Genomic DNA, 12,096 nt, shown 5'->3' on the forward strand with positions numbered 1-12,096 from the left:
GATAGTCACAACACCTGAACTCAAACAAAACTGCTAGCAAAAAGGTGGTGCATGTGAGCCGTCTGAGGTTAAGGTAGCAGTCTGCATAAGTTTCAGCCTTGAGAAAGTAAATTCTGTCTAAGCAGCAGCCTACATTTGTACTGTTAAATGCATTTGCTCCTGCAAATGGTCATACCTCCAAAACAAGGGCTGCAAAGAGGCATGTATTCCCAGTATTGCAAACTTGTCCTTTTCTACAGCCGACTGCTGCATTCTCACTACCTAGCATTTGCCAAGGGTCACCTCCTGTGCACTCTTGTCCCTAATACCTACCAGAAGTAGAGTTTGAGGAAAACAAGAACCCGGCCTGGACTTTATGTGTGAGGGAACTAAGTTGGATCTCTACAAGACAGGGGCCACAAAGGGACTGACATTTATGCAGTGTGATGGTCAGGGACCATGGGATGAACTGAGGTGCTAAATTATCTGATAATATGGACACAACCTCACTTTAGGGTTTTTTTTCTTTTTTCCTTTTTTTATTTCAGAGCTATGGTATTTGAAAATCAGATACCCTCAATGCTTATTTATGCAGGTGACATTCCAGTAGAGAGTGTCATAGCCTTTTCTGGATTAAATTTTAGTGTTTTTTTTTTTTCTCCAAACGAGAAATGTTACCTTCCTGCCTTCTATTTTCTCTCTTCAGCTGGTAAGGGGCTAAGTACTTAAGATAACTTTGAGAGCAACATGGTCTTAATCACTTTTTTTGGCTGATAAACAGAATGACTGTAAAAAACTCTATGTAGAGAAAAATGCCTTTGATATTGAACTGGTTTTAAGACTGATCTAACAACACTGACTTCTCTGGAGTTAGTCCAGAGCTTAATGCTAGTCCAAGCACCTTCTAAGTTAAGCCCAATAGCTCTCATATCATGAGTGTTTTATTTGGAAGAAGAACCAAGTTATAGTTTTATTTTAAATGGTGTTGACTCTGCAGATTCTATGCCAGAAGCTGTAAAAGGAACTGAGTCCAATTATGCAATTTTTAGATAGGAATTATTACTTCTGGATTACTTTCTTAAAAAAAAAAAGAAGGCAAAACAAAAATAACACAGCATTTTCTCTTTATGCAAGAGGTCTTAAAGGTTGACAGGATTTTGGCAAATCACTGCACCTACCTACACATTGCTTAGATGTAACCACAGTAGGCATTTTACTTCCAGTGCAGAACTACCATGAGACGAATCAGTTGGGTTGTGGTGTAGGTACTCTTCTGTATAGTTAAAAGATTTCTTCAAAGTTAATTTAAGGTGGGGAGATCAAATAGTTCTAGTATGTCTCCATGCAAAACAAAGCTTAGTGTAGTTCTGGGCTGAAAATTGGCCTTGTAAAATTGACATTGTGGAATCACCTATTTTGCTGTTTATCAATAAAAAAATGTTGGTACATTTGTACATCAAATATTTTGATTTTTCAAATGAGAACTGAGATGACTTAAGTCAAACCTTGATGTTTCTATATTTCATCTATGTAATCACTTATAAAATTCCTACAGTGAAAATTTTGGTTAAACTCTTATACTAGAGTCTCTATTTGAGCCATGGATGTTAGGTGCTGTAACACTAGATGTACAAGAAGATAGGTCCACTGAGTACAAAGGTACTGTTCTAAGGCTTTAATTCAAAACAGAGGCAGCATTAAAGGGGGTTCTAACTATATGTTTTTAACTTTCATGTACAAGTATAAAAATACAAGCACTAGAAATATGAAAGCTTGTTTGTTCTGCATTCTTCATCTACTCTCTCATATTACCAGACTATTTTTGCAATAGATATTGTAACTATAGCAACATTCTTTAATGGATAAATAGCATATTTGCAACTGGGTTGAGATGGCTTTTGCAGAACTAAGCTCAAGTAGAATAGTTTGTCAATTTACCTTTTCCGTATATAAACATATATGCATGTGTTGTAGGGGAAGATTTTAGGGCTTGAAGTTATTATGTACATTTTTATGTCCATAATAAGAATATCTTATTTGCTTTCAGTATTCACAGCTATATTTCTCTGATATTATAAAAAGTGTGTGCTTTACTATGAGGAAGGAGAACCAGAAAAAAATCAGCCTTTTTTATTGAGCCTTCATTTACAGAATGCTTTTGTCCTATATTTTGTCCTATTTGAAAGTCACTTTTTTTTACCAGCTTAAATAAATAAATATGAAACAGTTTTAAATGTACATTTTTATTAACTACTTAAATAACACAGATAACAATTGTTAAAATATTTACTTTCTGCAGATTATGCAAACTAAGTGGCTGATTTTGTTGCCATTGAAGTTAATGGGAGTTTTGCCACAGATACCAGTGGGAACAGGATCTGGCCTTCAGGAACTCAAAAATATTATCAAAGTAAATATGTATTCTTCTTTTTCAAATAAAACCGTGATTAAGCTACAGTTGTTTCTGTGCTGATAGCAGTCTTCAGAGGAGAATTTTTCAAGTGGTTGGTGCTGCATGAATCTAAAAACATCTGGGGTGCAAATTCTGCAGAAGTTTTTAATGGATGGACTGATACCACAATAGCAAGGGATTTCATTGCACAGCCATGGGACAGCAGTCTCAGACCAACCTGCTGCAGAATCTGAAAGAAGGTAGAGAATATTCTTTTCAGGGATGACAGACATCATGCTGCTCCTAATAGTACTTAGATTCAAGATAATTAGTACAGAATAGTCTGCTATAATACTAAATTATTATGTCTTAGGGGATGCATACAACTCACTAGGGGTTAGTCGTGTCACATCACCCATAATTAGTTTTCCAAAGTTGTCTTACTACTAAGTGGTGCCTCTGGTGATTAGGGGTATGGTGGTAAATAAACTACTGGGTGATCCTATCCCTGTTGTTCCAAGCTGGGCAGTGAAAAGTTCAAAGATTTTAAAAAGAGATTTTTATTTACCCTTAACTTCACCATCAGTGAGAATATCATATCAGATACTGAATCTAACCTACACTTTGCCATTTTCCAATGGAGATATTTCCAGATGTTACATGGAAGACGTGCATATGGACTTTTGACTGTAAATATCAGAATTTCTGTTTTCAGCTAAAGGAATGTGATTTGGTTGCAATGAAAAGCTTTCTTCACATATATTGTATCCCACACTTGTCAATGTGTTTTATGACCATCAAGTCTCCACAGAAGATGGATGAGGCTGCCTTGAAAGTGCCCGTGTTTAATCAGTCTGGCTATGACAAATTGTACCTCAGACTCTTTTGCAGACATGTTACATAGAGCATGACTAAATATTAGCCAATTTCTGTCACTATAGGCTGTGTTACAAAGCCTGTAATTAGGAAATGCAGTGCAGTGCTAACAACTTCTAACTCAGTCTGGGAGGTAGGATAGTAGCATTGGCTTTGTGTAGAGCCAATGCTCGGTCAGGCCAGTCAGGAGAACAGGTATGAGTTTGTGCTGAGTCAGTATATTCCCAGAGCAAATTAAAGCAGACATTTTCATTTTTCTCTTAGGCAGGTTCTGAGTCACAAAGAACCTACTCATCTATTTCATCTATTGTGTATCATATTGCTTGGAGGAGGATGAAAAGAAAAGAGGAAGATGAGAGGTAATTTGGAAGAGAGGAACCATATCAAAATATTTCCTCCACAAGCTTAACATATAACCCATTTCTTTGTGCTACTCTAATTGACTTAATTTCTTAAAAGATGTTAAGATATAAGAAAATGCTTTTGTGAAGAAATACTTACTGGTAGTGGAAGTGTCAGTAGGCTGTTGTGGCAGTCTTATAGATCAAAAACCTCCAATTAGATCCTCAGTTGAGTTAACCATCCCTCACCCTTACAGAGAGGGACAGGACTTCAAATATGCAGAGTAGATGTTGTGAAGAAGGAAAAAATCTGTTCTTTGTGTCCACAGAAGTTTGGGAGAAAAGGTATAGCCTAAAAATAAAAGAATTAGTGTACGTGATACTCATTAACACAGGATATGCCTGATATTGACAAGATGATATTCTTTGATAGAATTTCTAGTCTAGCTGGTACAGATAACTGAATTGTCATAATATAATTTATCTCGTTTCTTGGGAGTTCAATTTAGTAATGCACAATATTCTGATTAAAAATTAGCACTTTGCAAAATATGTGTATATGAAATGAGTGAACAAAACAGCTGGGATCACAGGACATTGGGAGAAAACATTAATGAGGAGAATTGCTTATCTCTTGCTGGTCAATTTTTGCATAGATTCTCTGTTAAAAATTATATGAATGACTTGGAATCAAAAAATTAAATGGCAAACTGCGGAAAAAAAAAAGAAAAAAGAAGGTGGAATAATGGCTGATTAAATCTACCTTACAACAGGTTATACAGGTACAGAACAACCTGGATTGCTTATGAGGTGGACACAGAAAAGCAGTGAGGACTTCAATACTCTTCAAAGACTATAGAATGAAAAAGGGGCTAAGATCTTCCCTCTTCTTTGCCCTTATAAAGTTAGAAAGGACTCCAGGATTCAGTCATTATTCTTAGTCCTACAATAGGAAGAGCTGTATGTTAGGTGATACTTGGCAGCTGTAATGGAGTCTTCCTAGGAAAAGTGTACCTGTTTTTCATGATCTTCCTGTTTACAAATTTGCATATATGCATCACAGTGTTATAGTTACAGGTGTGCTTTTCTGCATTCAAGATACATGTTCGCAGCTCTGTGCTCCACCTCGTCATCCCTCTTTGCATTCAGGGGGTCATCCCTTTGAAAAGACACACAGACATTTTCCTATACCCTTCCCTTCTCCCTTAGCAGATCCATCTCACATAAAGGAGCCACATAGAGATGTTTATCTCCAAAATGGGTAGAGATTCCCCCTGCTTTTGGCTCAGACAATACCTTCAGTATCCCTGGAAACAGGGTATGGAAACCCAGTCTTTCCCAGGGAAGCCCAGGCTCTCTGTGCCTTATCTCAAATAAGGAGCCGCAGTGTAAAGTATTTGGAGGCAGAGGCTTACTACAGTTTTGAGATTTACAAGGGACAGAAGAAAGTGGGACTGATACATGCTTCTATCCAGTCAGAGCTGCCAAGTATCCTCGGATATCCAAGGAAGCTGACAGTAGTTTAAAGTATCAATCACAAGAAATGAAAAGCCTTTATACATAAATGTGTTTATAAACTTCTATATATGCATGTATAGATGCATCTCTATATGAATGTATATAAATATGTATGCATGTATTTATCATATATATTATTTAGTAGGTCTGTTTTCTTAGGTTGTTTGGTTTCCCTTGTATTTTGGTATTCTTTCTGTAAAGCTTTTATTGTGATAGTATACACAGGATAATAATGGTTAGTGAGTCTTAAAGATTATTAAAGGAGAAAGCTTTTAAGGGATAAGAAACCCATCATAAGGATGCTTTAAATTATTGTTGATCACAGGAAATTTAAGCTGATCTCTTTATTTACATTAACCAAAAGTGAAAATACAGTGCTCTATAAAATGTGGAAGAAAATAATAAAGGAGAGAACACAGTTGGGATGTCTGCATGACAGGAAAATCATGAATAGCAGAGTGTGAGGGGGTGGGGAGAAACAGAGGAATGATGTTTGTTTTCCTTACTTAAATACCCGTAAAATAATCCAAATTAGAATCTAGGAGCTACTTCTCATATACATGATTTTCCATGATGATAAAAAATCTCTTTCTTTTGTTGAGAAAATGATGTGCTTTTTCAGGGAACATAATATGAGGGTGGTTAGTAAGCATTCCAGTTCCCCTTCAGCATGCAGTTATATACATTGATTATTCCTGCTAGTTTTACTAGCAGTGATGTACATAAAACCCCATACACCACCCAGAAATGCTACCCTGAAAAATGTTTTTATTACTGGCACACTGGAGAATATTCAGGGAATTCACTTACACCTGCTCTCTTCAGTGTTGCCATCATTTTAAGGATTTTAAAATCTGTTAATATGAATCCTTTGGTCAAAGAACAAGTGCAATTGTGGTCTTCATAAACAGTCTGAACAAACAGCAAAAAACAGGCCTGAAAAAAGAGAAAGGCACTCAAAGACACAATCAGTCTGGGAACCTTACATATGCTCAGTGAATTTATTTATACATTTATTTAACAAATGGTTTTGAATATTCTCTATAGCAAAATAATAAACAACATTTTTATCACTTTACCAAAAAAAAAAAAAAAAGTGAAAAAGATTAATTTGTTGTCTTGTCCTTTTCACTCATTATTCATTTTGGACTCTTGAAATATTGCCTCCTGCAGTGCTAGTCTCATAGCTCTATCCTTCCTTCTTTCTTTCTTTCCTTCATTTTCTTTCTTTCTTTCTTTCTTTCTTTCTTTCTTTCTTTCTTTCTTTCTTTCTTTCTTTCTTTCTTTCTTTCTTTCTTTCTTTCTTTCTTTCTTTCTTTCTTTCTTTCTTTCTTTCTTTTTCTTTCTTTCTTTCTTTCTTTCTTTCTTTCTTTCTTTCTTTCTTTCTATCTCTTTCTTTCTCTTCCTTCCTTCCTTCCTTCCTTCTTTCTTCTTTCCTTCCTTCCTTTTTTTCTTTCCCTCTCTCTCTTTCTCTTTCTCTTACTCTTTCTTTCTCTCTTCCTCTTTCTTTCCCTCTTTCTACACTCTCTTTTTGTCCCCTTCTTGCTTTTTTGTCTCTCTTTGTCTTCCTCCACTTCTTTCTTTCTTTTTCTGTCTTTTACTGTCTCCATCTCTGTCTCTGTCTTTCTGTCTGTCTTCCTTCCTCTCTTTCTCCTATTCTCTCTTTCTCCAGAACTGACAAGCAAGCCCAGTCTGTAGCGTGTTAATTGTCATGCGGGCACTGCAGTCACTTCCCTGTTTTTCCTCCCCATCCCTGCCATAGCTTGGTACTCCCAGCAGCCTGGTGCTACATGAATAGCTTGGCCTATGGGGACCTTTCTGTCTGGGACAGTACCATTCTGTCCAGACAGGGAGAGACTTGTTTTTGTTTCTAGAAAAAAAGAAAAAGAAAAAAAAAAAGGAAAAAAAAAGGAAAAAAAAAAGAAAAAAAAAAGAAAAAAGAGTAACAAAAAAAAAAACTTAATACAGCCCTTCACTTAGGATTCCTGCTCAGGAATTCTAATTCCAGCTGCATGCTCCAAAGGGGCTTGTGGTAGCGATTATTCCAGACGTAAATCATCATTCAATAGCTTCATGTTCACACATGAGTTCTGTACGGGTTTTTTTTTTTTTTTTCTTCCATATATTGCACTGTACTATTTGCTTGCAAATAATAATCTAACACCACGGTTGTGAGGAGAGATCAGAATAAAATACTTTGCTTAAAAATAATTGCTCAAAATTGATTTGAGAAACAGCTTTGAGGAATTATGAACAGCACAGCTGTTGGTAATAGTAATTATTCATATATTGAATTAATGCATGTGTGTTTTACCTATATAGAAGTGCATTTTATTCACCCACTGTTCCTTTTCTCCAGGAACATTCCCATCAGCAGTTTTACAGCTATTTTATGACCATTTCCACTAGAATAGTTTTGTTTTATAGGAAGCTTGTTTGTTAAAACTAATTGTCAAAGTAGGTACCCTAATTTCTGGAAAGCAAGACCCAGAGGTGGGTTAGAAATTTGTGGTTTGCTGAAGAAGAGGTTAACACAGCACTTGCCTTAAAATCTCTGCTTTTTTTGCAAGGCTGGATCCAGATGTCCTAGCTCAGCGTCTTTATTATTATTTCTTAAGCACCTATACCTTGTTCTGTCTATATAAAATGGACTCTAAGAGCTTTATCACATGGATATTTTGCTTAATCAAAATGTTAAAGTTGCAGTTTTTTGTAACCAAGGAGGGTTAATTTCTTGAATTAAAACATTTAATATCCATCATTACCATACATATATCCTTGACGTACTGCATGGTCTTCATTTGCCTATAATCAAATATCCATAAAACTAAAAGTAAATCCTGTGCTAAGCATTTCTGCCAACCACATTTCACAGATTAAAATCTAAAAAGCAGATAATTCTTGTGTTGCTACTTATTAAACTGAAAAAGATCACTGCACGTTGAAGAGTCCACTGGTATGTATATATGTATACATATATATATGATAAAAGAAGTAACAGGTTTCTCTGAATAGCAATGCAATGCACCACACATCTGAGAGAAAACTGTGGCTGATAAACATAGTTAGCTCACTATAGAAGCATAGTCAGGAAAGCAAACATATTTTTCATCCTCATGCAGACAGTATTTTATTAATTAAAGTGGGCTAGGCATTTTTGGAGCAGGAGGTGGTTGTCCTGTATCCCATGGCCCTTCTTCCCTCTCCTAGGGGAGGGAAGCAGTGGAGCTGCCCTGCAGTGCATTCCCACCTGTCCCTCCTATCCAAGGCTGCACCCAGCTCTCTGTTTAAGTGCTGCCTTTTCAGACACACACTGCTTCCCTGCTGGCTGGCCAACACATTTTATTAGAGCTAAGACTACACATGGAAGCTGCAAAAATACCAACTGTTTACCTGATGGTCCAGCCAGCACTGGAGTTCAGTGAAGGCAGTGTATAAAATCCATGAGGCTCTTGGCCTTAAATGACATGCCAGAAGTCACAGAGACAGTCTGTGACAGAATAACTAGGGACATATAGATCTTCAGAGGTGAAGATCTACACCTTAACTATGGGGGAGCCCTCTTTTCCACAGGGACAATGAGTTTATTTTACCCTAAACATTTAGCACCAAGAATAATAGTCTGCAGTGGTGCCTCATTGCAGCCTGTCCTTTCTTCACTCTTTGTCACTGTAGATGCTGTTCTGCCTTTGACTTGTTTTAACAACTTGTGTGCAGGAAATTGATTGTTGCTGTCCTTGACTGCCTCGTTGCACTGACTGCTGGCTCCATGCACACTCAAGTATGGTCTGCAATAAACTGCGTCACGCACCACTGCCAGCTGTGAGGTGAAGTCCTCACCCACACCGTGCCACAAATCCGTTAATGAGATTACCAGTAAACTGAGTGGCTCTTTTTTTTTTTTTTTTTTTTCCATGTTCAATGAGAGTGATTTGTTGTGCAGAGAGTAAAATGCAGGACAGACAGGCAGCATGTAGTCCAGCAGTTCCCCATGGGAAGAGAGTGGAAAAGTAAAATAGAGTTTAGAAAATCAAGCATGTGCACTACTACATACACAAATGATTCTTCAGAAATAAAGTTCGTAATATCATCAGATAAAGTGTACTGTTACCCACCTCTGTACCCTCTTTCCCTAGTAAATCTGTTAGAGATTCTTGTAACTTCTAGGTTTCATGAGGGATGCCGACCATGGTCCCCATAGTCACAAAGGAAAACAACTGCATCAGCTGAGTTAGGAAGAGTTCTTTGGCTGACTTACATCACAGAGCCACAGAATGGTTGAGGCTAGAAGGTACCTCTGGAGGCCATCTGGTCTAAACCCTGCTTAAGCAGGGCCACCCAGAGCAGGTTGCCCAGGACCATGTCCAGGTGGCATTTGAAGATCTCCAAGGAGGGAGACCCCACAGCCTCTCTGGACAATACTCATAACCTCTCTGGGCAACCCGTTTGTGTGCTCAGTCACCCTCCACAGTAACAAAGTGTTTCCTGATATTCAAATGGAATTTCTTGTGTTTCATCTTGTGCCCATTACCTCTTGTCCTGTCACTGGACACCACTGAAATAAACCTGGCTCCATCCTCTTTGCACTCTCCCTTCAGGTATTTATAGACACTGATGAGATTCTCCCTGAGTCTTCTCCTCCAGGCTAAACAGTCCCAGCTGTCTCAGCCTTTCCTTATAGGAGAGTTGCTCCCGTCCCTTCATCATCTTCATGGCCCCTTGTTGGACTCTCTCCAGTAGCTCCACACTCTGTTTGCCTAGTGTACAGAAAAGGAGGGTAAGAGGCAACCTCATTGCTCTCTCCAATTTCCTGAGGAGGAAAGGGAGGTGCCACTCTCTTCTCCCTGGTAACTGATGACAGGATGTACAGGAACGGCATAAAGTTGTGCCAGGGGTGGTTCAGACTAGATATTAGGAGAAATTTCTTTACTGTGAGGGTAGTCAAACACTGGAACAGGCTTCCTAGAGAGGTGGTTGATGCCCCATGCCTGTCAATATTCAAGAGGCACTTGGAAAATGCCCTTAATTATATGCTTTAATTTTTGGTTAGCCCTGACGTAGTCAGGCAGTTGCATATGCTATTTGAAGCTCCCTTCCAACTGACCCAGTATTCCAGGTGTGGCTTCACCAGTGCTGAGTAGAGGGGAAAGATCACCTTCTTTGACCTACTGGCAACAGTCCTCCTAATGTAGTCCTGGAGGTTGTTGACCTTCTGTACAGCAAGGGCACATTGTTGGCTCATGTGCACCTTGGTGTCTGCAAGGATGAACACCCAGGTCTTTTTCTGGAAAGCTGCTTTCCAACTGGGTGGCCCCCACCATGTCCTGGTGCCTAGAGTTGTTTCTCCCCAGGTGCAGGACTTTGCACTTCTACTTGAACTTCATAATGTTCCTGTCAGCCCATTTCTCCAGCCTGTTGAGGTTCCTCTGGATGGCTGCATAATCCTCTGGTGAATCAACCACTCCCCCCGGCTTTGTGTCATCGGGGAATTTTCTGAGGGTTCACTGCCCCACCATCAAGATCATTAATGAAGATGTTAAACAGGACTAGACCCACTATCGACCCCTGGAGTACTCCTCTCATTACTGGCTTCCAAATATTACTGTTGTGATTGCACTCTTGACTCCTGACCAATATATTGTGCAACAGTTATGCACATTCCTATGTGAACAGTCTACCTGAGTTTTGATGTACTCTTTGCACACCATAGCAGTGTATAAACAGTTGTGAGGATGCAGCGTAACGTGGGCCTAAAGCATACTACACTCCAAATCCTTCCTCCCATCCCCTTATTTCCCTCTCCACAACAATCCCAGGCACCCTCATTTTATATTGGAGTTGGCTAGAGTGAATTTCAGCTGTCTGCTTTCCTTTTGTGCCTCTGGCACTGTAAAACCTCCCCCTTCCTTTTCTTTCTGTAATAGGAAGGTCTTTCACCTGACCCTGCAAAGCATCTAGTCCTTTTCCTGCCATTTCTGACCTTATCCTCTTCTTGCTGGAGAAAACAGCACAAAGCTAATTCAAAAAGCTTGGTGGTAGGCAAAGATCCCATAAATCTTTGCAAGTAGTTAAAAGGAAATTGCGGTCTTTGAGGAAATGGCCTGGATGCTGGTTTATTCTCTTCTTTTTTTGACTTTTACCTCAGGAAAAATGCACCAATGAGGAAGATGGTAACAATAATAGCATAACAAGAACTAGAATAACCTTCCTTTTACCTGAAAGAGAGTATTTGCGTATTCTCAAATTACTATCTTTAATTCTTCCTCCAGTTGGTCTTACTATTTCTTGTGCTGTTCATGGTTATAGTAATGTTCTGCTGGTACAAATGTAAAGTTGGTTTTCAGAAATAGCCAGAAAGGACAACAAATTTCATGGCCAACTTTACGAACTTCTTTCTCTCTAAACAGCCAAAGTCAAGAGTTTTCCCGTGAAAGCTCCTAGACATTCTAAACAAGGAAATTCAGAGTGCTATTCTAATTGAATATTAAATAACAGTCCTAGGTCTAATAACTACAAGTTCCTTTCAGGATCCTGCAAATTTATTTTTATTTGTCTTTTGATTGGAAAAATAAATAACTGTGATCTGTGAGAGTTCAAAGTAATTCTGGGTTAATTGTTTTAAAATCAACATATCTTGTTTCAATTTTGCTTTAAGTTATGGTTTTAAAAACTCAGTTTACACCAGCGGATATTTTAGTACAAGTTTGTTTGAAAACTAGCCCAGAGACATGAATTCTCATATACAACTACAATGAAGACCCTGTAACTCTTTTGCATTCTGAAGTCCTATCTTCTGGAGAAGACATATTCACACCTGTAAGCTTTTTGCTGTCAGCTGCAGTACCTCTTCCTAACATCAATTGAAAATAACCAGTAACACAAGAGGTTACTGACTAGTCTTAACCACATTCTGCAAAGTATTGTCTGATGGCCATGGGCCAGTTTCAGTGCAACATCTGCAGATGTTGCTTCACCCCTGTAACGTGCTCA

General features: G+C 38.4%; 1 long non-coding RNA gene across 1 annotated transcript; it reads right to left on the reverse strand.

The window, feature by feature from the left end:
* Positions 1 to 1,933: 1,933 nt before the first annotated feature.
* LOC106044444 (uncharacterized) lies at positions 1,934 to 9,933 on the reverse strand. Its single transcript, XR_007168675.2, has 3 exons — positions 9,222 to 9,933; positions 3,749 to 3,940; positions 1,934 to 2,621 (listed from the first exon to the last, which is right to left on the reverse strand). It is a non-coding gene; the product is annotated as an uncharacterized lncRNA (long non-coding RNA).
* Between the last annotated feature and the right edge of the window lie 2,163 nt (positions 9,934 to 12,096).

This window comes from Anser cygnoides, chromosome 1 (assembly GCF_040182565.1).
Source record: "Anser cygnoides isolate HZ-2024a breed goose chromosome 1, Taihu_goose_T2T_genome, whole genome shotgun sequence".
Taxonomy (NCBI): domain Eukaryota; kingdom Metazoa; phylum Chordata; class Aves; order Anseriformes; family Anatidae; genus Anser; species Anser cygnoides.